Raw genomic sequence first — 25,701 nt, 5'->3', positions numbered from 1 at the left:
TTGGCTTCATATTTATGCAAATAAAGGGAAAGTAGTTAAAATAACAAGTAGAGATGACAAAATGGACAATCATGTCAGACAAACCTAGACATCATTGAGCCAATAACAGACAAATGGGGTAATAATGGTTGGAGTGCACGTGGTAATACCAGAGAGTATTGCATTTTGGCAGGATAACAAATCAATTTTATGTTTGGTTTGAAATTAGAAGTTGGTAAAAGAAGAAATAGTTGAATATTTTCATCTTGCACTCATCAGGACTAGAAATCAAGAAACAGACTGAAACAAAGGTACACCAATTGATACAGCATGGGAGGAAGGTACTGATTGATTAGATTATTATTGGCATGGAGATGAAGGACAAACAATTAATCTTCAACTTTACTTCTGAAGCTTGACAGATAGACACTAATTGGGCAGACTATTATTATAGGAATGTAGCTGAGATTGACAAACCCATGACTGCTTTTATCAATGAAAAAGTGCTTTGTGTGTATAAATTATTTTTGCTGGTATAACGTAAAGTCCTGTGGGTTGATGCATGTAGCTTCTAGGATACACAAATGCATCACTCTGCAGACCCAACTATTGATCTTAAACTGGCTCTCACTGTAATTTTTAGCACAGTGTGAATTAGATTAGATTCCCTACAGTGTGGAAACAGGCCCTTCGGCCCAACCAGTCCTCACCAACCCTCCGAAGAGCAACCCACCCAGACACATTCCCCTACATTTATCCCTAACACTATGGGCAATTTAGCATGGCCAATTCACCTAACCTGCACATCTTTGGACTGTGGGAGGAAACCGGAGCACCTAGAAGAAACCCACACAGACATGGGGAGAATGTGCAAACTCCACACAGACAGTTGCCCGAGGCAGGAATTGAACCCGGGTCCCTGGTGCTGTGAGGCAGCAGTGCTAACCACTGAGCCACCGTGCCGCCCCAAATTATTTGATAAAAAAAATTCTGTAGCAAAATCACATCTAATGTGAACAAAGTGCTCTGAGGCTTGCAAGTATGGGCTGGTTGAATACGATCAACATACTGCACAGTGTGAATAATAAATGGGATGTGTTTTTTTGGTACAGTTTACCAGTCATTCAGATGTACAGACTGCATCACACTGGCACTGAAAGTCACATATCACAATACACATTATGTTCTAGACAAAACATTTTTTTTGGCTTAAAGATAGCATTCTCTTAAAGAAGAAAAACACTCATGAATTTACGACAAATCAGCAGTCTGAAACAGCTAGTTTCACATATTGTTCAGATATTTGAGAAACCTTCCTTTTCAGGGTAATCTGAAGCCAACTAGCAAGCTTTCAGGGACAAAATGCTGAACATATGCCTTTTTGTGAGATTTTGCAATAAACAGTAGTAATGATTTGACTAGTTAGAAATGAGAAAGCATTGAATGGGAGTTAAGTGGAATTTTGTCCTTCATTGCTAAAGCGATTGAGTTTAAAAGTGGAGAGGTCATGTTACAGCTGTACAGAGTGCTGGTGAGGCCACATCTGGAGTGCTGTATGTAGTTTTGGTCTCCTTACTTGAGAAAGGATGTACTGGCACTAGAGGTTGTGCAGAGGAGGTTCACCAGGTTGATTCTGGAGTTGAGGAGGTTGGATCATGAGAATAGACTGAGTAGACTGGGATTGTATTCATTGGAATTTAGAAGAATGAGGGGGATCTTATAGAGACATATAAAATTATGAAGGGAACAGATAAGATAGAAGCAGAGAAGATGTTTCCACTGCCTGGTGAAACTAGAACAAGAGGCAATAGCCTCAAACTTAGGAGGAGCAAATTTAGGACTGAATTCTGAAGGAACTTCTTCACCCATAGGGTTGTGAATCTGTGAAATTCCCTGCCCAGTGAAGTAGATGATGCTACTTCAGTAAATGTTTTTAAAACTAAGATAGATTTTGTTTTGAACGATAAAGGAATTAGGGGTTATGGTGAGAAGGCGGGTAAGTGGACCAGAGGCCACAAAAGATCAGCCATGATCTGACTGAATGATGGAGCAGATTCGAAGGCCTCCGAATTTTTATGTTCTTATGTTAAGGGCAGTCTTTGCAAGCAGTTGTGAATGACTAGTAGTGCCTCATAGATTCAGTTCTGAGGTCAGTTCTGTTCTATGTATTCATCAATTTTTGAAGATATACCCTGATGGAATTATGTTAACATTTTATGAAGTAGTGATAACAACATTAGAATTGCAGTTAATTTAGTGGAAGATGAAAAGGCAGATAGAGTTCAGTATCAATGCAAATGAAGTGATATATTTTGTTGATATAATACAGCAACAATTATGTTCTGAGAGGAAGTGGATGCTGTGGGACAAAGGAGGATTTGGGATGCGGTTTCAGGAGCATTATGAATAGTGAGCGGAACTTAGTTGCTATGATAAGGGTCCCAGTTGGAGACCTATTGGGAGCCCAGTGTCACCTTTGCACAGAAGGTGCAATGGTATGTCAATTCAATCAGAAATTAACATGGAAGTACAATGCCTTCCACTAATTAAGGCTCACTATTGAGCCTGTTTATATGCCTTAACCTCAATGTCATTGAAAGAGTTGGAGGACACGAACAATATCTCAGAGAAAGACTGGTCCTAAAACGAACAGCTATCCAAACATCAAGGACCAACCAATAGAAGACTGTATTGGGCCTCCTAGATTCATTATCAGAACCCAAAGAGAAGAAATAACCAGGTAAGATTACTTTTTTGTTAATTCATAGTGGAATATACAATCATAGAGTCCTTACAGTGTGGTATCAGGTATTTTGGCATATCGAGAGCACACTGACCCTCTGAAGAATGTCCCATCCAGACCAATCTCCCACCTCCCCACCCCACCACCCTATCCCCCAGCCCTGCATTTCCCATGGCTAATCCAGCACATCCCTGGCCATTATGGACAATTGAGCATGGCCAATCCACCTGTCCTGCACATCTTTGGATTGTGGGAAGAAACCAGAGTACTGAGAGGAAACCCACGCAGACACAGGGAAAATGTGCAAACTCCACACAGACAGTTGTCCGAGGGCGAAATCAAACCCATGTCCTCACTGCTGTGAGGCGGCAGTGCTAACCCACTGAGCTTCTGGACTTACAATGGCTTAAGATAGGTACTTAGCATTGTTAATGTACAGATTGTACAGGATTGGTAGAACTCCTCTATCTTCGAAAACAAAACAGTCAATGCCACTGACAGACAGAGTGCTGAATGAGCAGCAAACTTTCACCAGTATGATTGAGACTCTGAAAAATGTTCTTCACCAGTCAAACAAACCTCAATGAACCATCTGGACCAGAGATTTCCAGAGGTGCAGCACGGAGTTAGATACAGAGCAAAATTTCCTTTGCTCTTAAACTGTAAGTAAAGCATTCTCAACTCTTTTAAACTGAAAACAAAACTTCCCTTTCAGTGTCCCCATCAAACACTCCAAGGATGTTGTCAGGGTTGGAGGATTTGAGCTACAGGGAGAGGCTGAACAGGCTGGGGCTGTTTTTCCTGGACCGTTGGAAGCTGAGGGGTGACCTTACAGAAGTTTACAAAATAATGCGGGGCATGGATAGGATAAATAGACAAAGTCTTTTCCCTAGGGTGGGGGAGTCCAGAACTAGAGGGCATAAGTTTAGGGTGAGAGGGGAAAGATATAAAAGAGTTCTAAGGAGCAAATTTTCACGCAGAGGGTGATACATGTATGGAATGAACTGCCAGAGGAAGTGGTGGAGGCTAGTACTATTGCACCATTTAAAAGGCATCTGGATGGGTATATGAATAAGAAGGGTTTGGAGGGATATTGGCCGGGTGCTAGCAGGTGGGACTAGTTTAGGTTGGGATATCTGTTTGACATGGATGAGTTGGACTGAAGGGTCTGTTTCTTTGCTGTACATCTCTATGACTATGATTCTATGAATGACTGAACACATCCAGCATGATCAACATCTCAAGGGAGATAAACTGCATATGGCTCCATGAGAGATAGATCAATGTCACCAGATCCAGGACATAGTCAAAAAGAAGAAACTGCCTGGTTGAAGAAGACCAATATGCTGCTGGAAAGACGCTACTTCTTCCAAATAGAAAACAATTGCATGATCCAGAATTTCAGGACACTACAAGGAAGAGAGTTTTAATTCAACAGAGCAGCTGCAGAATGAAGGTCAAAAGCCCTCAAACAAGACAATTAGCATTTTACAAGTCCAAAAAGTGTACATTTTAAGAAAAGTATGAAACACCTAGACCACCAGCACTCATGAAGTCAGAGACTTTGGGGGGTGATATAGTAGTAAATTTATTGCAGCAATATACATGATTGTGTAATAGGTTACGTGTAGAAAATATTGGAAAGAGATGTTGCATCAAGTAATGATTCTGAGCGGGTTAATTTTCATGTTACCTTGGCTCCAACCATTCTCCTAATCTAATATTGCCCTCACATTGATATTAGGCACAATGACTTAAAATTAAGTCAATGCTGGTCAAAAGCATCTTACCACTTGTGAAATATCCAAGGGTGCTGTGGGATGAGGGAACATTGCTTCATCATACATAATGTAAATATGATGGTGAGCTCTACTGAATACATTAAAACAAATTATTGGTTTGGGGTTAGAGGGCTTTGGAGCACAGCAGACACTCCTTTTTGCTGTAATATTATATCAACTATTGTGGCACCTTCACCCGGTAGGTGTACACACTGAAACCAGGGCCGTGGTGAGGCAGATGTCAGGGACAATAAAAATGTGGTTCCGCTGCTTGGACTGGTCTGGGGGCAAGGTCTGGACTGAGAGTGCAGCATCATCCTGGAGTGTTGTGGTCTGCAAATTTGGAGCAGGCCATGAAGTGATGATAGGGGTCAGTATATAGGTGCTGAGGAACTTAGTGAACAAGAGCATTTGTCTGAGGAGGAAGAAACTCTCATTGCGCATAACAGAGCTCGGTTACATCAGGCACTACAGACTACAAACAGGACCTGTGTGACACCTGGTTTTAGTAGAAGAGAGATCGTTGAAGCAGGGAAAAATAGTTTGTTAACTAGTTGTTGATCATGATGCCAGCATTTGGTTTATATTGTGGGAGTGAACTGCAGCCTCTACTCATTTTGTTGTGGTCACATTTGCTGACTGAATTAAAGCTCATGTTTAGAATTGACCAAATGGCTTGCCTGTGTGTGACGATCCCCATCTGTACTATGACAGACTCTGGGCACAGGTGCTGAGTACCAGTGAACCAGAGATGGTGTTTTGATGGGATGTAGTTAAGGACATGTAAACTGTGTTCCCTGGCATTGAAATAGAGACTAGGGTGAGAGAATGGGGTTGTATGTGCAATAGAGTGCTAGCCATATTGGTTATGTGCCATGAGCAGCTTGACTTAATGGCTGCTGTACTATTATGTTGTTTTTGAGAGATGATGCTGATTGTCAATGCTTGTTCAGGTTTCTGGGGACCTTTTAAAAATTGTTCTGCGACACTCAATATGATTCTGACATTTGGATCACCCTTTTCCTTAAATACTGCCCTCGTACATTTTAATATGATCTGTCTCCCAGTACATGAGCCCAGGATTTTGGACATCCCTTTCCTCCCAGTGAACATTGTATAGGAGGCAGGCAAGCATAAATATTAATGCAATTGGTGGGCATGTCTGTTTGCCAGCAACATCCACTTCCTGTCCATTGAAGCTCAGTGGAGCTCAACACTTTCACCCACTTACAAGCAACGGGTAGAATGAGGAATTAGCCTAGGCTAAAGATGTAGCCATCAATGATCAAAATGTTATTATTCTCACAAGAGAATGGAGACAGAGAAAATTACATCATCTAATTAGTGGAGGAAAGAGTTCAACTTGAAAAAAAAGTTCAATTTCTGCAGCTCAAAGTTCAATTTGCTCCACTGTGGTTTAAGAGATGTTTAACATTGGTGAATTAAATGAGAGAAGCCACTTCTAATTAACATAAGAAAAGTAGCATATTTTTCATCAGGACATCATTGTCAATACCAGACATTCTCATCCTTGGCAACAAATATAATGCTGTTCGAAATGTAGGATAAACTCCTATATGGAAAAGAAAGAAAATGATTTGATTCTCGACAAAGACTGTTTCGGGTCTTGTAGGTCTTATATGAAATATCAAACCTTATTGATTAAGTAGAGTGTACAAATGTTCAAACGTATGTGGTCAGTGAGCATTTTCACTTACTAATGGTGTTATGATAATGCAAATTTGAAGAAATGGCATTAACAAATAAATTGCAAGTGATACTGTACAATTATAAAACTGATGCATTACAATTACAGAACTGTATAAAGTTCTTTACATCCAAAACCTCCAAGAGTTTCTTCCAACCTGATGATCATCTTTCTCTCACATTTGCGTCTTTCCTGAATTAACCTGGGTCTACACTTTAAATTGTGTGACACAGTTTTCCACAATATATGGAGCCATATCAACTTGGTGCCAAAGATCAAAGGGTCAACTTGATAAAGAGCTTTGAAAATTCTTCTGACATTGGCTCACTTCTTGATTTCAGTCATACTGTAGCAATGTGTCTGAATGACTTCCCAGGCTATTTTCGGTCTGTCCTACTGCAATATTGTAACTTAACACTTTTCCTCACTGGCCATATTATGGTATGTTTAAATGGGATTGCTGAATAACTGCCAGCAGTGATTAATTGACATGAAATGAAGCATACCAAACCCTTTTTTAAATTCAGAAATATTAACAGTATTTGAGAAAGAAGCATTCTGTGGTATTCCCTATGGGCTGGATTAGTATCCAGATGTAAGAGGTGAAAGGACAGAGTTCCAATCCATTAACTCCCTAAATTTTAATTTGAAGGAAATTCATGATTAATTTGATGTCAACAACCTTGGCAATGAACCTCCAAATTTTAGGTCATTTAAATCTATTTAATGCACTTAAGAAATAAATTATTTTGGAATGAATAAAAATGTTAAGTAATTTATAATGGATGAAATTATTCAGACTAGGGCAAATTTTCAACTGCATTTTTGCAACATCTAAAACCTATAGTGCTGTGCTCTTCCAGCACCACTAATCCTAAAACTTATAGTGGCCTACCCAAAAGGTTGATCTGTTCTTCCTGCACATTTGAACATGCCTTCCTTTTTGAATATGTTCTAGGGGCTTCATTCAGCATATTTAAAAAAAAAACACTTTTTTATCAATGGTCAGGGTATGAGATCATAGTATTCAGAATTTAATCAAGTTATTACAGCACAGAAGGAGGCTATTCAGCCCATCATGTCTCACTGGCAATCTGAGTTAACATTTCAGTTAATGTCAATGCCCTGAGTTCTCCCCATTATAATGCACAACTATCCTTTTTACATAAATGACTCAGCAGAAATTCTAACAACAATTCGTCTCATATGAATTCAGATATTAAAGCTTCATAGTCATAGATTTCCACTAATCTACAGAGATCACTAATGAGATCATGGATTCCCTGGATGCTGAATTCTTAAATGTCAAACCTTGCTCTTTCAAGAATAGCATTTGTTCTCTGATTTTAAACATTGTCAAAACCTCATCCAACTTTATCAAAATTTCTGTGCATTCTTTTATACCTTGATAAGTTATAACATTATTAGTCATAGATTCTAATGAATATGATAGTGTACTTACTTGTTCAATGAGTGATTTTGTGTTAAAGTTAGAATATCTAGAAATTGGGTATCTTAATTTGACACTAATAGGTCTAATCCTGAGTTTTATTTGTTTACCCCTCTGGAGTCTACTTTTTAATGCTTTTAAGTTGCCCATTTGTTACTTTAATTCTGATTTGTGATGTTCTTAGTTATGTGACCTCAGTTTAAATTACTTTTATGCACTTGACTTTTTAACTATAATCATACAATGTGATGTTTATTTTTTTTCTGTTGACAACTTTTATGAGTTTTAAGTACTGTACTCCTGTTTTTAACTTCTAATCTTCTTAGTCCATTTGAAGCTTTTCACTGTGCTTCGGTACACATGACAATAAATTCAATTCAATTCAATTCAGTCTATTCTTTGCAATTAACTCCAAGTTGTCTCCTTCACCAAGAGGGATTTTTCACTTTATTGTAGGAATTCCAATGCCTATTCCCTTTCGAGCTGAATACCTAATTGAGACTGTTCCTATAAATTCTTCTTTCCTAGTCAGGTGTGACTAGATTCGAACAGAAACTTGCATCAGCACTTTTCTGTGTTTTAAGCAAATTTACCATTAAGTACTGCTTCGCCCTTGTTTATATTTCCATGCATTTGTTTGCAAACTGTTCATATATTTAGCAGCAATAGATGCTGACTGCTATTTGAGTATTTCATAAAGTTGCAAAGTCTTTAAAGCTAGAAATGTCCAGAATTGCTTCTGGGTTTCCTGCAATTCTCTGCTCTTGGATCCCAATGATAGATCAGGCTTGAGAAACTGAATAGCTTTCTTCTCCTCCTAATTTCTATGTTTGTGTGCACTGGAATACTCACCGTCATTACCTTGTGCTACTTAGCACTGATGTGAACACCTCATCACAATAGGGAGTTTTATGGAAAGCTATCATACTAAAGGGCACACAGCCTCCACCACTATGCAGAATATTTACAGAAGTTATCCATTTGAAAATGCCAACTATATATCATCCTTGCCAACTATATATGTTTAATACTGTCAATCACTTAACATTACGAGATGTGGTCAGACTGTAAAGAGTTTACATTACCGTAAATATCTATTTAATCAAATGTACCAGTCAAGCCCTTGTATCACTCGATGCTACACTCCAGCTAGGTGAATAATGGTTATCTGCTGGCATTGAACATGAATTCCCTCCTTTCTGACTGCAAGCTAAATTGGCCCACAGCCTCCTCCCACATACTTGGCAGGGTATCCACAGCAAAGAAGTGACAGAAGTTTTCCACCTAACTTTGCACAGCACTACAGCTCTGTCAGCTCCCTCTAGTGCTTTCATAATATTTTCAACAGGAAAAAATTAACATAATATTTTTATTAAATAACTTGTCAATTTACACTTGTAACAACAGCAACTGAATTATAGTTACTTTAATGTAATAAATTCCCAAACCTTTTCAGAGAAATGTTATCAAATATCCTCTCAAGGTGCATAAGGTCCTATGACACTATTTTGATGAAATTTGTAATCTCTGGTGTCTTAATAAATATGTATGCCTTTATGAACATTATCAACATCATTAACGATCATATTGCAGCTTTGTGGGATCTTACTATGTGAAAATTACTTCATACGTTTCTTACAAAGACAGTACCGAAAATGCCTCACAAATACTTCATTGGTTTGAAACACTTCAGAATGTCCTAAAAGGTATAAAGCTGTCCAAGTGCAAGTATTTATTTTATAATTTGACAGAAAGGCATATTAGGATAAATGCAAAACATTTGTCATTGGGAGATTTTATGAAACATTGTAAAGGAGAAAAGAGCTAGAGAGGTGGAGATGTTGGGGATGGAGTAGAGGTTAATTGTAGCTGAAAGTATGTGGCTAAAAGCATGGCCACCAAGAAAATCAGGAATGGGCGGTGAGTCAAACTTAAAGGAGAACGGATTTCTTGGAGGTTTATAGTAGCAGGGGCTCACAGATGTAGAAAATGGCGAGGCCATGAACAGATTTGAGGTGAGAGAGCCGATTAGGCCAGTGAAGACCTGATATGATGAGTGAACGTGATTTGGTACAAGTTAACAAACAGTCAGTAGGATTTCATTTACAAAGGGTGGAAAATGGCAGGATCATCAGGAAAGCATTGGAATTATCATGTGTAGAGAAATCCATTGCCAGAAGAATGCTGCCATCGGCCCTTTTTCCTTTGACTGGTTCTAAATGTCTAATTGGTTTAGAGTCCACAATTGAGTCTTAACAAGAAGAAGCTCTTGTCCTAACAATATATGGTTCATTGCATGTTAGTGATTAGATACAAGTTACATTAGCTAATAGACATTGTTATTGAGACTTTTCACATACATTAACATTTGTATATTCATGTAACGGTTAGTTACTACGGCCCCGTCTCTGCTAAATTTCTGACTTCACAATTTCTTGGAGTCTGGAGATTTTATTGTTTCTCAAGAGCACATTCATTTCAGACTTAGATGTGGTCCTTAGCTTGAAGACCTTTGAGCATGATTCTGATCTTGGTCTTGCTTGGTTTATGAACTATCTCTCCTTTGGAGGATATTTCACAGAGGAATTCCTCCCTGCCAAAGTTTCTTCATAACAACATCTGAGGATCCTTTAATCTCATGAATTTCCAACATAGAAGACAGCTGCAAACAAATACTTTCTTCTTTGCAATATCCTGGATTTCTGGCCCAGGCATTTTCTCCTTTTTGATTGCATTGTGAATCTGTCGATGATGGTCTAGATTCCATACAGTCATTTATAGTTAACCTTCATTTATAGTTAACCTTCATTTTATGCAAACAAATCTTTGTTCAAAATTTTCTAATAGGTGTGTGTAGAAATATGTAAATTAATTATTTGTCGATTAGTTTGTATGACTTCATTGCCCCTCTGTGGTTGCTGTCCAGATGTACCAGACATTTTCCCATCTTCAGTTATTACACTGGAGGATGCCTGCTTACTCAATATTATCTCTGCCATTGCTGTTTCTGCTTTCAACGATGAAGAATTGAAAATTGTTCCTGTTGAGTTTGTTGTCTCATCATCTGGCACCAAATTCAAATCTGAAGAACAACTGTTCTGTAGACAGTGTTGTTGTCCAAATAATGTTAGCTAATGTCTCCTCAATGACATTGAGTGCATTGTACTGCTCATTCGTGTTGTCAATATTTGCTTCTACTCACAAACGCCTCAGATTTCTGTCATCTGAAGGGTGCTCAGCGATGATGAGAATAGAAAACATTTCCACCATTCCATTATAGTGACAGATTTCATTCCTGTTGACCATATGAAACAATTTTCCTACATCGACACAGGTTAAAAAAAAGTAAAGCTGCCTTAGTTCTACTTACCAAGAGACTGCACTTTCATTAGAAAGAGATAACTTATGGTGGTTTAACCTGAGGCTCAATACATCACAGGCAAGGGAAAAGGTTAAGAAAGAGAGCTCTTCAGGATAACCTCAGCTAGTATGGGAATTGAACACACAATTGACCCACAAAAAAAAAATTACTGGTCTCACACTGTAGTGCAAACTAGCTGCCAACTAACTGAGGACTGCAGCTGCTGGAGATCAGAGTTGAGAGTGCGGTGCTGGAAAAGCACAGCAGGTCAGGCAGCATCCGTGGAGCAGGTGAATCGATGTTTTGGGCATAAGCCCTTCATCAGAGATGAGGCTTGTGGGCCGGGGATCTTAGAGAGAAAGGGGAGGAATTGGGGCTGGGGGGAAGGTAGCTGGGAAGGTGATAGATAGATGAAGGTGGGGGGGTTGTGAAAGTGATAGGTTGGAGAGGAGTATCCCTCCAACCACACGGGAACAATGTGGATTTCACCAGTTTCCCCATTTCCCCTCCCATATCCTAGTCACAACCTTCCAACTTGGCACCGCCCTCTTGAATGGTTCTGCTTGTCCATCTTCCTTCCCACCTATCTGATCTATTCTCCTCTCCAACCTATCATTTTCACTTCCACCTTCACCTACCTATCACTTTCCCAGCTCTTTCCCCCCAGCCCCAACTCGTCCCATTTATCTCTCAGCCCCCTTGGCCACTAGCCTCATTCCTGATGAAGGACATGCCCAAAACGTTGATTCTCCTGCTCCTGCCCCGGGATGCTGAAATCTTCCATTAATTCTTGTTCTTCCAAGGATGCTATTTATTCTCAGATTAAAATTATCGTCAAAAGCTTATAGATTGTCTTCAAAAATTTTTGTGCCTCCTTTTATGGTTTGGCAATTCATGGCATTATCTGCTTAGGTTCTATTAAATATGATAATATTCTCCTGCCTGACCAGCTGTGCTTTTCCAACAGCACGCTTTTCGACTGCTAATCAACTGAGCTAACCCACCCCCTCAACATAGGCAATGCCAATAAATTTTTGGGTTGTATTCTGAGCCTAGGAATATCAATGAGTTCTTCTACTAAATCCCCTCGACTAGTTAGGCAACAACAGTTTGCTCCTGGACCATTTGTCCTCTGACTGGATTTTCTTTGAATCAACTAGGCATAACTTGGCTTCTCTTGACCTGTTCTTGCAAATAATTGAACAACTTCTGCTAAATTAAAGATGATGAGCTCAAGACATGTGCAGGCTCAAAAATGATTATGAAGCATATATGTACACTAAATCCCCCTTTGCAATGTGTGCTGTGAGTGATTTGTGGTATACTTTTGAGATTTATACCACATGTGCCATATATTTTCATCTCTACGATGGTGACTTTGTTTTTTTTTTCAGCTATAGCAATTAATCTGATTGAACAGTGGCACTCATTCCTAGATCCAGCTTAAAATTAATGAGATATTGACATAAGGAGGTTCTCTCAATCTCCAGTCAGTTGGAACTTCAATTGCTATTGGTATTGGATATCTTTTCTAATGCTGGTGGTCTATTATATTAATATCCTTGTATGAACAGGCATTTCAGATTTTGCTGCTATTAATCTGTGTCCTATCTATGCACAAACTCTGGAGATGACCTATAATTTTATTATTAATTAAATTATTTAAGTAGCCCCGGGATGCTGAAATCTTCCATTAATTCTTGTTCTTCCAAGAATGCTATTTATTCTCGGCTTAAAATTATCGTCAAAATCTTATAGATTGTCTTCAGAAATGTTTGTGCCTCCTTTTATGGTTTGGCAATTTACGGCATTATCTGCTTAGGTTCTATTAAATATGATAATATATTTATTTGTTCAACTTATCATTTTATTAAAGTTTGAAAAAATCTGTATGTTAACAACTATTTTCTCCAAGATATCCGTTCTGTGTTCTATTTGACCCATCTCTGAAATGGCATCTACCAGGCAGTGCTCCTTCTCCTGCCTTGTCTTTCTAAATTATTAGATAATATCCTAGACAGACATCTACCAATAACATTGCTCCTGCAACAGCTCGTCTGATGCTGAATAGTGGTTGAGATATTTGTATCATAGATAATCACAGGTGAGGTGCTGGAAGACTGGAGGTTGGCAAACGTGGTGCCACTGTTTAAGAAGGGTGGTAAGGACAAGCCAGGGAACTATAGACTGGTGAGCCTGACCTCGGTGGTGGGCAAGTTGTTGGACGGAATCCTGAGGGACAGGGTGTACATGTATTTGGAAAGGCAAGGACTGATTCAGGATAGTCAACATGGCTTTGTGCATGAGAAATCATGTCTCACAAACTTGATTGAGTTTTTTGAAGAAGTAACAAAGAAGATTGATGAGGGCAGAGCAGTAGATGTGATCTATATGGACTTCAGTAAGGCATTCGACAAGATTCCCTATGGGAGACTGATTAGCAAGGTTAGATCTCATAGAATACAGGGAGAACTAGCCATTTGGATACAGAACTGGCTCAAAGGTAGAAGACAGGGTAGTGGTGGAGGGTTGTTTTTCAGACTGGAGGCCTGTGACCAGTGGAGTGCCACAAGGATCAGTGCCGGGTCATCTGCTTTTTGTCATTTACGTAAATGATTTGGATGCGAACATAAGAGGTACAGTTAGTAAGTTTGCAGATGACACCAAAATTGGAGGTGTAGTGGACAGCGAAAAGGGTTACCTCAGATTACAACAGGATCTGGACCAGATGGGCCAATGGGCTGAGAAGTGGCAGATGGAGTTTAATTCAGATAAATGCAAGGTGCTGCATTTTGGGAAAGCAAATCTTAGCAGGACTTATACACTTAATGGTAAGGTCCTATAGAGTGTTGCTGAACAAAGAGACCTTGGAGTGCAGGTTCATAGCTCCTTGAAAGTGGAGTCGCAGGTAGATAGGATAGCGAAGAAGGCGTTTGGTATGCTTTCCTTTATTGGTCAGAGTATTGAGTACAGGAGTTGGGAGGTTAAGTTGTGGCTGTACAGGACATTGGTTAGGCCGCTGTTGGAATATTGCATGCAATTCTGGTCTCCTTCCTATCAGAAAGATGTTGTGAAACTTGAAAAGGTTCAGAAAAGATTTATAAGAATGTTGCCAGGGTTGGAGGATCTGAGCAAGAGGGAGAGGCTGAACAGGCTGGAGCTGTTTTCCCTGGAGCGTCAGAGGCTGAGGGGTGATCTTATAGAGGTTTACAAAATTATGAGGGGCATGGATAGGATAAATAGACTAAGTCTTTTCCCTGGGGTCGGGGAGTCCAGAACTAGAGGGCATAGGTTTAGGGTGAGAGGGGAAAGATATAAAAAAGACTTAAGGGGTAACTTTTTCATGCAGAGGGTGGTACGTGTATGGAATGAGCTGCCAGAGGATGTGGTGGAGGCTGGTACAATTGCAACATTTAAGAGGCATTTGGATGGGTATATGAATAGGAAGAGTTTGGAGGGATATGGGCTGGGTGCTGGCAGGTGGAACTAGATTGGTTTGGGATATCTGATCGACATGGACAGGTTGGACCGAAGGGTTTGTTTCCATGCAGTACATCTCGATGACTCTATGACATTGTTTCTGTTGCATTGGTAATGATTCAGAAACGGTTAATATTTGGAAGCCTGCATTAAGCTCCACCCACTCAGGTTATCAAAAACAGATTTAGGTGGGGAAAGGTAGAATATCATAGGACCTCATGAAATACAGACCTGTATCCATGGGTCTCCTCATAGTATTAGTAATAACATCGAACAAACTAATGTTACTTAAACTCAATGGTTAAAATGCACTGACCTACATCTTGATAAGTCAAGAGCTTCTTCTTGTTAAGACTGAGTAGTGGTTGATCCTCTATCATTGAACAACATTTCAGCTCTTAGAGCCACTCAAGGTAAAAAGGATTGTTGACAATACTCTTCCATCCACAAATACCACGTGGTGATCAAAACTGAACATTGTTGCTGATACCCCTAGGTATAACAATAAAAACTCTATTGGACCCAGCAGAAGTAATTTTCAGAAGATAAACTTTGCTTAGATTACCTAGTGTGGATACAGGCCCTTCGGCCCAACTAGTCCTCTACCAATCCTCTGAGGAGTAACCCACTCAGACTCATTTCCTTCTGACTAATGCACCTAACACTATGGCAATTTAGCATGGCCAATTCACATCTTTGGACTGTGGGAGGAAACCCACACTGACATGGGGAGAATGTGCAAACACCACACAGACAGTCACCCAAGGCTGGAATCAAACCAGAGTCCCTGGTACTGTGAGGTAGCAGTGCTAACTATTGAGCCACCATGCTGCCCCACTTGAAGACCTACTCTTAGAGGCAGTCAGCAATTATTTAAACAAACAAGTAGTCAGCATGAGCTTAGGGAAAGGTCAACAAGAGAGAAACAGTACGCCAGTCTAATGTCTTTATTTCAGACCTGAAAAGGAAAGGCAGAATAAGCAACATATTAAAGAATAGTTCCACCTGACAGTTACACATAGCATCAGAATGTGAAGAGCTTTAGGAGCACATACCTGGCTAGAGATTTGACGAGGAGGAAAAAGTATCGGAACTTTGTGAATAAAGCTGCAAATTTCTGTTGGGCAAGAAGAAAATCATTCAAAGAATGGCATGGAAATCAGGCTGAGAAGACTATAAATAAAAAAAAGGAACACGTCAAGCTCACAAAGGAAATCGGCAATGCAGGTTAAAGTAAGGATATGCAGTCAGCGTGAGGTAGACATCACCTGAGTAAGATGGAAGCCAAATGAAAATATCTGGGAATTGGATGCAGACAGTTAAGGAGAAATTTTAAGTACAGGTTATTACAAAACGCAGAGTGGGCTATGTGGGAATTTTGATGAAGGTGGGGAGGAAGAAGAGAGTGCCTTTTCCTTTTACATTTTTCTGTAGCTTCATTGATTGGTAAGAAGCTATTAATAACAACTGACTTTAAATTGCTGTAAATTGGAAAAGTGTATTAATTTTAAAGAAGTGGCAATACTTGAATTTAACTGAGAACACCAATAATAAGGAAATTCCAGGCCCAATATAATGAAGCAATATAAATAGTTCAAAGCAGAGTAAAGTTAACATAGGGAAAATAAAGTTAAGACATGGCAGTTGAGTGGAATGTATGGTCTATAATATATGGGAATTCATGGACCTGACTGGCATTCATGCTCAAGAAGTGCTACCAGCTGCAGAAGTTTGAGCTCTGGGTATTGGAACTTGAGCAGCAGCTGGATTCACTGTGACAGATCCCCAAGACTTAGAGTTAGATGGATAATGTGTAAAGAGGGGAGGAAGAAGAAAGAGAGCGCAATAATGATAGGGTATGCACTGGTTCAGAAATAGATAAGCATTTCTATGGCTGTAAATGTGACTCCGGGATGGTACGTTGCCTCCCTGGTGCCAGAATTAAGGATGTCACAGAGCAGATGCCAGACATTCTTCTGGTGGAGGGTGAACAGCCAGACATCATGGTATACATTGGTACAAATGACTTGGTACTGAAAAGATTAAAGTAAGACAAGGAAATAGTGAAAGAAGGGAAAAAGGTAAAAGCGAATGGAGCAAACGAGCTCCAGGCAGGAGCCCTCACACTGCACTGCTACTCAGCTGCCATCTTGGTCTTTTAAGGTAGAGGTCCATAGATTCTTGATAAGCAAATGGAAGAAAGGTTATTGGATGTGGCTGGAAGTGTTGAATAATCCGGTCAGCCATGATCTTATTGAATGGTGGAGCAAGCTTGAGAGGCTGAATGGCCTATTTATGTTCCCAACTTCTATGTTTGTATGGTTCCATTTCTTATACATGTCACCTCTCATGTAGATACACTCTACAGAGCAATAACCTCCTTCTGACTTCATCATTGTGTTGGATTGTTGTTATACAGCCTTCAATAACTCAGCTAAAGACTGCCTTGAGGAAAATGTTTTGATGATTGGAGTAACATTTTTCCACAGGACTACCCAGTTGGTTTAGAAAAACTCCCAAAGCTCCTCACGTAGTGATAGTTGCACGGGGCATATAATACATATATTGTTCTTACAGCTAGTTCACATAATGCTCTTTGTCTACATTAGCACCATTGCTAAACATTAACATTTAAAATTACGTATTAATAGCTTGTTAGAGGTATGACTTCTACAAAGCACCTTAGTACTTAAAAGTCCTGTGCTTTTTGTGATTATGGATTCATTTGATAATGGCAAAAAAAGTCAAGGTAACTGGGTAAGTGACCAATCATTAACAAGTTACCAACAGTACACCTCTCAATTCGCCATCAACTACAACAATAAATTATTTCCTCCCCAGAAGTTGTATTGCAGGAAGTGTTTGATGCTTGGGATGTTCCTTATGGTCCATTCCATTGTGTATCAATTACTGCTGCAACAATATTGAGTTATGAAGAGAAGTCTGGCATTCAACTGTGTGTCAAGTTACTTGAGAAAGCTGAAGCAGGAGGGATAAGGATAATAGCTTGCTAAAGGGCAGGAAGCAGTTTTGTGCATAAATAATTGCTGCGAAGGAATTGGGTAGCTGTAGTGCAAAATGGTATTTTGTTTGTAGCTCCTAGCCAGAGCTCACTGCGATGTGTTGCTTGTGAAAGTGCTGCTTTGTAGGGTTCCTTGTGCCCACTGTGGACTCAGGGATAAAGGGAAAGCATCTACCGTGGTCATATATTTGGCCTTAGGAAGCTTATTTCCTGCAGAACTGGCCGATAAGCCTGGCATTGGAGAAAGGGATATCACACATTGTGTGCCACATCTCCCTGCGAGACAATGCCTATTTTATTTCATTTCCTTAAGAGAGACTTGAAGTCATAGAGTCACAGAGATGTACAGCACAGAAACAGATCTTTCAGTCCAACTCCTCATTACCAACCAGACATCCTAAATTAATCTAGTCCCATTTGCTGCATTTGGCCCATATCCCTCTAAACTCTTCCTATTCACGTACCCATCCAGATGCCTTTTAAATTTTTCAACTCTACCAGCCTCTATCACTTCCTCGGGCAGCTCCTTCCATTCACGCACCATCCTCTGCATGAAAAGGTTGCCCTTAGGTCCCTTTTAAATCTTTCCACTCTCAGCTTAAAACTATGACTTCTAGTTTTGGACTCCCCTATCCTGAGGAAAAAGATCTTGGTTATTCATCCTATCCATGCCTCTCATGATTTTATAAACCTGTGTAAGGTCACCCCTCAGTCTCCAATGTTCCAGGGAAAACAGCCCCAGCCTATTCAGCCTCTCCCTATAGCTCAAACCCTCCAACCCTGGTAACATCCTTGTAAATCTTTTCTGAACCCTTTCAAGTCTCACAACATCTTTCCTATAGCAGGGAGACCAGAACTGTGATCTGTGTCAGAACATCTCTGCACTCTATTGTAGCTGGATGCCATATCCTGCATTCTTGCTTGACCGTCTGGATAAAAGAGTATGGTGTTCTTGAAAAGTAACATCAAAGGTTGATCAGACATACAGTGAAGTTATTTGCAAGTTGAGTAAATAATACAGGTATTGAACTTTCTTTATCGGGTTGTCCCCCAGTCTGCTGCTGTAAGTCAAACCTACTCTTTAAAAGCTGCTCTCCAGTTTCCTCCAGCAGCTCCCACCTGTTTCACATGGAATTTCTGCCAATCACCACAACAACAAGCATTACAAACGAGTTGGCTCATGATACTTTTGTGTAAATACTTCTTCTGACCACTGGTAGATGCCAATCTTTATTCATAGGTCTAATAGTATAAAAGTCACCCAACATCACATGGAAATTCTTGTCTTATAATGAACCATTTAGCCAAACTGGATGTTGATATCATTCTAATGATGCGAGCCAAAAGTTTATTTTAATCCAGGCTGCTGCATGAGAATGATGTGGATAAAGGGTTAATATTTCCTCTGGGGGAGGTTTGTGCCACAACATTAGCTCATCAGTTCCTAACTACAGTTTAAGTGTCCAAGGGAATTGTGGGGTAAATTGAAAGCCCAAAGGTGCAGTTTCATGACATAACATCATAGTTGACCTCACTGCATTTCAACTCCAAATTGTAGATACACATCCAATCCTGAACAATCCAAAAAAACCTAATTTACAATATATAGTAGTGACTTGGATATTGGAAGTGACTGTCCAACCACCAAATTTTCAAATCACAGAAAGATAGGGGAGCAAGCAATTGGTAAGGATGACACATTAAGTCTACCAAGGGACATGGTGAGTGTGCAAAAACGTGGCAGATTGAATATAAAGTGGGGAAATATGAGGTTATGCACTTTGGCAGGAAGAATAGAAGAGCTGAATATTACTGAAGAGGAGGACAACTGCAGAAAGTTACAGCAATGAAAGATTTGGAAGAAAAAGGGTAAAGTTACCATTGTCATACCAGACAATAAGACGGTTTTCTTATTAGTGAGTGACAACTGCTGATGGTTTAAGCTGAGCTTTACCACACCCCAGGTGAGGGAAGAGACTGAAAAATGGAATCCTTTGTGGTAACTTCAGCCAGTGCAGCAATTGAACCCAAACTGTTGATAGCAATCTCCATCAGTATACCATCTATCCAACCAACTGAGTAAACCGTCCCTCAGACCTTACCTTTAGGAATATATGCACTTGGATCACTGCAATCTAATTTAAATGGGTGTGAAATATGAAAATAGGAAGGCCTTGTTAAAACTATGCAAGCCACTGTTCAGACCACACCTGCAATACAATGAATAGTTTTGGTCCCACTGTCTAAGGAAATATGTACTCATAATGGGAGCTGTCGAAAGAAGGTTCATTCGGTAGATTCCAGATATGGAGGGATTTTCTTATCAGGAGAAGTTGAGTAGGTTGGGCTTGTATTCACTGGAGTTTAGAAGAATGGGAGGAGACTTCTCATTGAATCATATAATGTCTTAGGGGACTTGAGAGGGTAGATGTGGGAGTGTCATTTCCACTTGTGGGAGAGTTTAGGACCAAAGGCATAATCTCAGAGAAAGTGGTAACCCAATTAAGCGATGAGGAGCAAATGAGGGTGTAAGTGAGGGAAACCCAGACAGGAGTTCATTCTCAGCACACAAGGTGGTACAGGCCCCTTCTGAGGAAGGAAATTGTACTTCTTGATGCAGATAGTCAGAGAAGTCTGTCAACTTACACCAACTGGACATGGTGTCTTCTAGACTAGTGAGCATTTTATACCCATTGGCTCTCAAAATTTTATGCCATGGCATGTTTCAATCTCTTTGTGGAACATTAGTTAGATCTTCCAATCTGCAGATTACAGATGTATGAAGCAAGTCCTTAACGTTTCCTTTGCCACTAGACTCTCCTCATTGTACATCAATTTAGGTTGTATGTTTAGCTTTCTCTTCTGCCTGCACCATCCAACACCCCCTCCCCCCCCACCCACCATGCTCTCCGAATTCTCACCACTCACCATTGCCAAAATGCTGGTAGGTTTGCAATGCTATCAAGAACTAATTCTGTCTCTGTTTTCCTTCTCTTTCTCAACAATAGTGCCTCCCTTTGGTGTTCATTCTGAGATTTGGATGTTACCACACGGGACATTTCAGACAAAGCCCATTGTTCTGGATTTGGCCCTCTCAAACAGATTTTCCATGCTCTACACAGATGTTCACTTTATAAGCCAGCTCTGCTCCCCCAAAAGGTGTGAGACAATCTGGGATAATGGTCTGCAGGAATGAACGCTGTTACTGATGAAGTTTCAAAAAGAAGAATTAAAACCTACATTGTGAATAGTTCTTTCAGAGAGCTGGCACAGATGGGACGAGTGGCCTCTATCCACTTTTTTGCTTCTAACACAGGAAATAGCCACAGGAGCTCTAGCCATATTTATATGATTCTCTTTTTGGAACAAAAGAACAATAGTGAAAATATTTTTAGAATTAATCAAAACTGTCAGTATAAAAATAAAATTTAAAGGCACCATAAAATAAACTTCATAAGCGGACAATAGCACGTCCGTGCTTAAAAAAACCTTCATGCCTGGGTGGCTTTTAACTTTTAACATTTATGTAGCAATACAAATAATTTGGTCCTAAACTATCTGTGTTTGTTTCAAGCAGGACACTTAAAGGAACGAATGTTAACCCTTTAGTCCCTCTATTGGTGCAGATCTATTAATTAAGTAATTTCTAAAGTAATGGCTGTCTATTGTAATCAGTTCATTACTCATACGCTTCCCCCAATGGAGGGCACTGTCTACTTCTTTGCCAGACACACAGGCAGACAGGCAGGCAGACACACACACACACAAAGACCCACATGCACACACATACATACACACATATGTTTGTGGGGTGAATTTTGACTTGCAGAATTACATTGTACTTTGCTCAAAAACTGCATGAATTAATGTAAAACTCACTTTTTAGTTTACAATCAGTCTAAGCATTATGGCAACGACAGAGAACACAGGGGGCTAACACCTTCAACACATTGTCCAGTAACATCCATTGTTACAGTTAACTGGGGAATGCAACTTTTAAAAAAAATGGTTTTGTGATTTACACATGAAAGAAGTGAAACTATCATAGTATCCTAACAGATGAAAACCTCAACAAACAATTAAGGTATTATTCAATGTAGAATTTCAGTTACATCACACTGTAAGCTTGTGTTATAAATTCTGTGTCTGACAATTGTGCCCTCCACAACTACCTGATGAAGAAGCGTCGCTCTGAAAGCTAGTGCTTCCAATTAAACCTGTTGGACTATAATCTGGTGTTGTGTGATTTTTAACTTTGTGCACCCCAGTCCAACACCTGCATCCCCAAATCTTTGCCATTAAGTCATGATATTTTGAAACACATTTTATTTCAGCAACTTGGCATGAGATGAGCCTTTGGGTCGCATAATGAAATATTAGTCACATAGATTTGGCTGAATGCTGAATTAATAAGGGAGATAGAATGAGAATGGAGAAACATTTTATAATTTCTTCATGGGAGCAAAGTGGATTTGTGATTAACGTTGTCTGACTGAATTATAAACTTTATGATTCCAAGAATGGAATCAATTTTTTTAAGGACATTGGTCAAGTGTAACCATCTTTTTAAAAGTGCAGAAAGTATAAAAGGCTAAGTTTCTCTGATTGTGTTGTGTTCTGTTTCATTGTTTCTCACAGTTAGAGACTTCTTTTGTAATTGAAACGTTGAAGGTAATTTTTATATATTAGATGAATTTGTTACATCTTACTTCACAAATTCAAATACTTGGAACAAGTGTACTTGTTACTATCCTTAAAAACATTTCAAAGAGTAATCCAAGAACACAATAGTTATCAATTAAGCTCTTCTTTTTGACAATTTAATATGCTTGTCTTGTTACACACACAAAGAACTGTGGATATTGGAAATCTGAAAAATACAGAAATTGGTGGACGAACAGAGCAGGTCTGGCAGCAGCTGTTCAAATGAAGGACACTGAATTCAAAACTTAACTCTGATTTCTCTCTACAAATGCTGCCAGACCTGCTGTGTTTCTCCACACTCTCTGATTTTGTTCCACTTGTCCTTGTGTCCTTTTTGCCTTTGAGCTCTGAACAAACGGATAATGGTCAGATGAATCTGGCTGGCTGCCCTATTCTGAGTGGTGGTGTTGCCTCAGTGCTTCATAGATCAACATCACTATGGCTTCGGATAAGTCACCAGAATGAATAACTGCCTTACACAGGGAGACTGTCACCCAGAGCACTGTTGCAGCAAATTCCCAGTCAATGAGTAGTTGACTGGATTTTGAAAACCCAGCTCATTTTTGATGGGATAGCCATTTAAAGATAGTCAAGAGAGCCTTCCAGTGCCTCAAATAAAAAATATCTTTTGTTTTGTTTAGTCCTTACAAGTTCTTTTCCATCCCTATCATATTGTATCCTACAATCCTACAACCACTATCCCCTGGCTGTAACTCTCCCTTCCTCCAGTTTCAGCTGCCTATGCTTTCTTGTCTGCATTCAGATACAAAATTCTCATCTCTGTCCCCTTCTCCCTTTAACCTAAAACCTTCATTAAGACTATCTTAAAGCTCGCCATTTTGAGCAAGCTTTTGCCTCCTTCTCCTAACTGTTTGACCTGGTTTTTTTCGTGCATCCTTAAAACACTTCAGGATGTTTTTCTTTGCGAAAGACTCTATATAAATAGGAGTCATTGTTGATATTGTTTTAGCTCCTCTTGCAGAACCATTGCTAAATTCATTGGCATTACACAAGCCTGAAATGCTTGCCCAACCATTTCATACTTGATGAGGAACTAACAAGATAAACCAATGGCAGATTGACACTTCCCCACACCCTGCGCTATTCAATATCAAACACTTTAACTGGTGTATCTTTGACATTACCCAAAGTGTGGCAATAATATGAGCAAATCCAAAATTCTTAAAGAGAGAAAAAGATTTAGAACTTTATAACCTGAAGTACCATCTCGTCTCAATGTGTCTATCAAAACTATATCCTAGCTACTGTATCATAGTATATTAAAGCAACAGTGCATGAGACCACCAGCCTGCTCTATTATCATTTTACTATTGAAATGATAACAAATTTATTTATAATACAGTAAAACAATTTTCTTTTGGCTTATTAAAACAACCTATAATCTTTGTAATTCATTCTATAAATATTTAAGAAAAAATACACTGGAAGATTAATTGGATGTAGAAATACCTTTAATTATTAAGGAAAATACATAATTTATATTAGGTGGACAGTTTAGCTGTGAAAAATACAGAAAGGTGATAGCACAAAGTGAAAACAAGCTGAACTGGCATCAACAAGAATGATGCAGGGAATGCAGTATGAGAAATATGACAATAAATATTTGCTGTTTTCATTTTGACATCAGAGCAACACATGGAAGGAAATGTAATGTGTTTTCTAAAGGAAATGTGCTTTTCTCCACTTCATCCATTTTAAACCTTAGTGCTTCCACTGTGCCGAAGCAGAAAATGTCGAGAGATAAATTAAATGATCTTTAACTTTTCCCCGTGAATGCTGACTTGGAGCACCACTAACTATTCAGTCAGGTCAGAAAGGAAAACCATTTACAGTTCTTGGCAACATCCATCTTATGAGGGTTCAGATGGAGCTACAATCCATTCTCATGGTCCGCTATGTTAGTTACATTCCTCAATATTTGCTCATTCGTCTTCCCTCCCTATGGAACTACTGCCTAAGTTTCCCAAAGCTGGTATTAATATCACAGACCATTGTGATACAGTTATTTTCATGGAACCCTTTAAGGAAGTCATGTGGCCTTAATTGGTCCCTTGTGCCCTGAAGGTCTCCGTTTAGCTCGTTGTTTTTACTCACATAATCATCAATGAACTGGAAAGCCGAGGAAGTGGTGATCATTGTCTGCATTCAGTTGGTAACAAGGCTGTTTTGTTAACAGATCTATCCCAATCCTTTAAAGCCTGCATGTGTGTGTGTGTGTATGCAGAGACACATCTAATTCCTTAGACACTGCTTCAGCAGCTATTCCCATACCTACCTCACTGCTAATATTGAAAATCTGTTATGAATGAATTTCATCCAATTCAACAAAAGAGTGAAGGATTGCATTTTTAACTTTCTTCTTGCCTTTTGCTATGATTACAGCAAGGTAACAGGTGAACAGCCCTGCTGCTTTTTCTGCTTTCTCAGGACTCAGAGATTCATTAACTATGTACTTGAATGCAGATTCCCCCATGAGTGAACTGAGGAGGGACACAATCGACAACTGGCCATCAGGGACTGTAAATCAACAGCCGAAAAGGGGCTGAATGTATTAACTGGGCCTCATGAGCTCAGCCCAAACTAGAGGCCTCTGTCAGTCAGGGCCTTCACTAATGTCAAAGCCAGCTGTAGCTGGAAACCAGCAGCTGAGGAAGTGATTGAACTATATCTGTCAATTACCAACAGTCCACTAGAGGCCATTGTACTGTCATTCAATTCAACTCTGGAGTAGCACCGCTTAAAATACAGCCTCCAGTAATCTATAATTCCATTTAAACAGGATCCATTTCCCTATTAGAATTCTGGAAGGACATTTGGCATTTCTCTTTGTAATGTTAGTATCACATAAATAGAGATTTAGATGTGATATAAATCAAGGCGACCTTGTGATAAATTAACCATCCCTGTTATGCATTATTTGGAAAAGAAAACTAAAATTAATGTTAAAAAGCTTTATGCATTAGATAGGGAATTTACACATTTTAAATGATAAGAATTGACCTTTTATGAGTTGTATTACTCATGAAAAGTAAACATGGCTTAATGTCAGTAGTAGTATCAAAGGGTTTGGTAAAGGATTCCCCTGGTGGTAAACATATTGGAAGAAAATACTACAGAGGATACTTATGGTCATTCTTAAGTCTACATGGACCGGTTTGTTACATTAATTTTACTAATCATGAATGTCACACCTAACAGTTATATTTTGATGTTTAACATACTCCACACTTTCGGAAAATGTTTTCTACTTGAGGACATTGGCAGCAAACAATCTCAGTGGGATTTAGAGGAAAAGTTAGAAACCCACAGCTAGCCAGTATAGTTAGAACATCCCTCAGGAATGTTCTTCCTAACTAGGTTGAACTATGGGGAGCATAGTGGCTCAGTGGTTAGCACAGCTGCATCACAGCACTAGAGACCCAGGTTTGATTCCAACCTCAGGTGACTGTCTG

The sequence above is a fragment of the Chiloscyllium plagiosum genome, unplaced genomic scaffold (assembly GCF_037043375.1).
Source record: "Chiloscyllium plagiosum isolate Xiang-an unplaced genomic scaffold, Cpla_swu_hap1 HiC_scaffold_10, whole genome shotgun sequence".
Taxonomy (NCBI): domain Eukaryota; kingdom Metazoa; phylum Chordata; class Chondrichthyes; order Orectolobiformes; family Hemiscylliidae; genus Chiloscyllium; species Chiloscyllium plagiosum.
Note: the sequence above shows the minus strand (reverse complement) of the source record.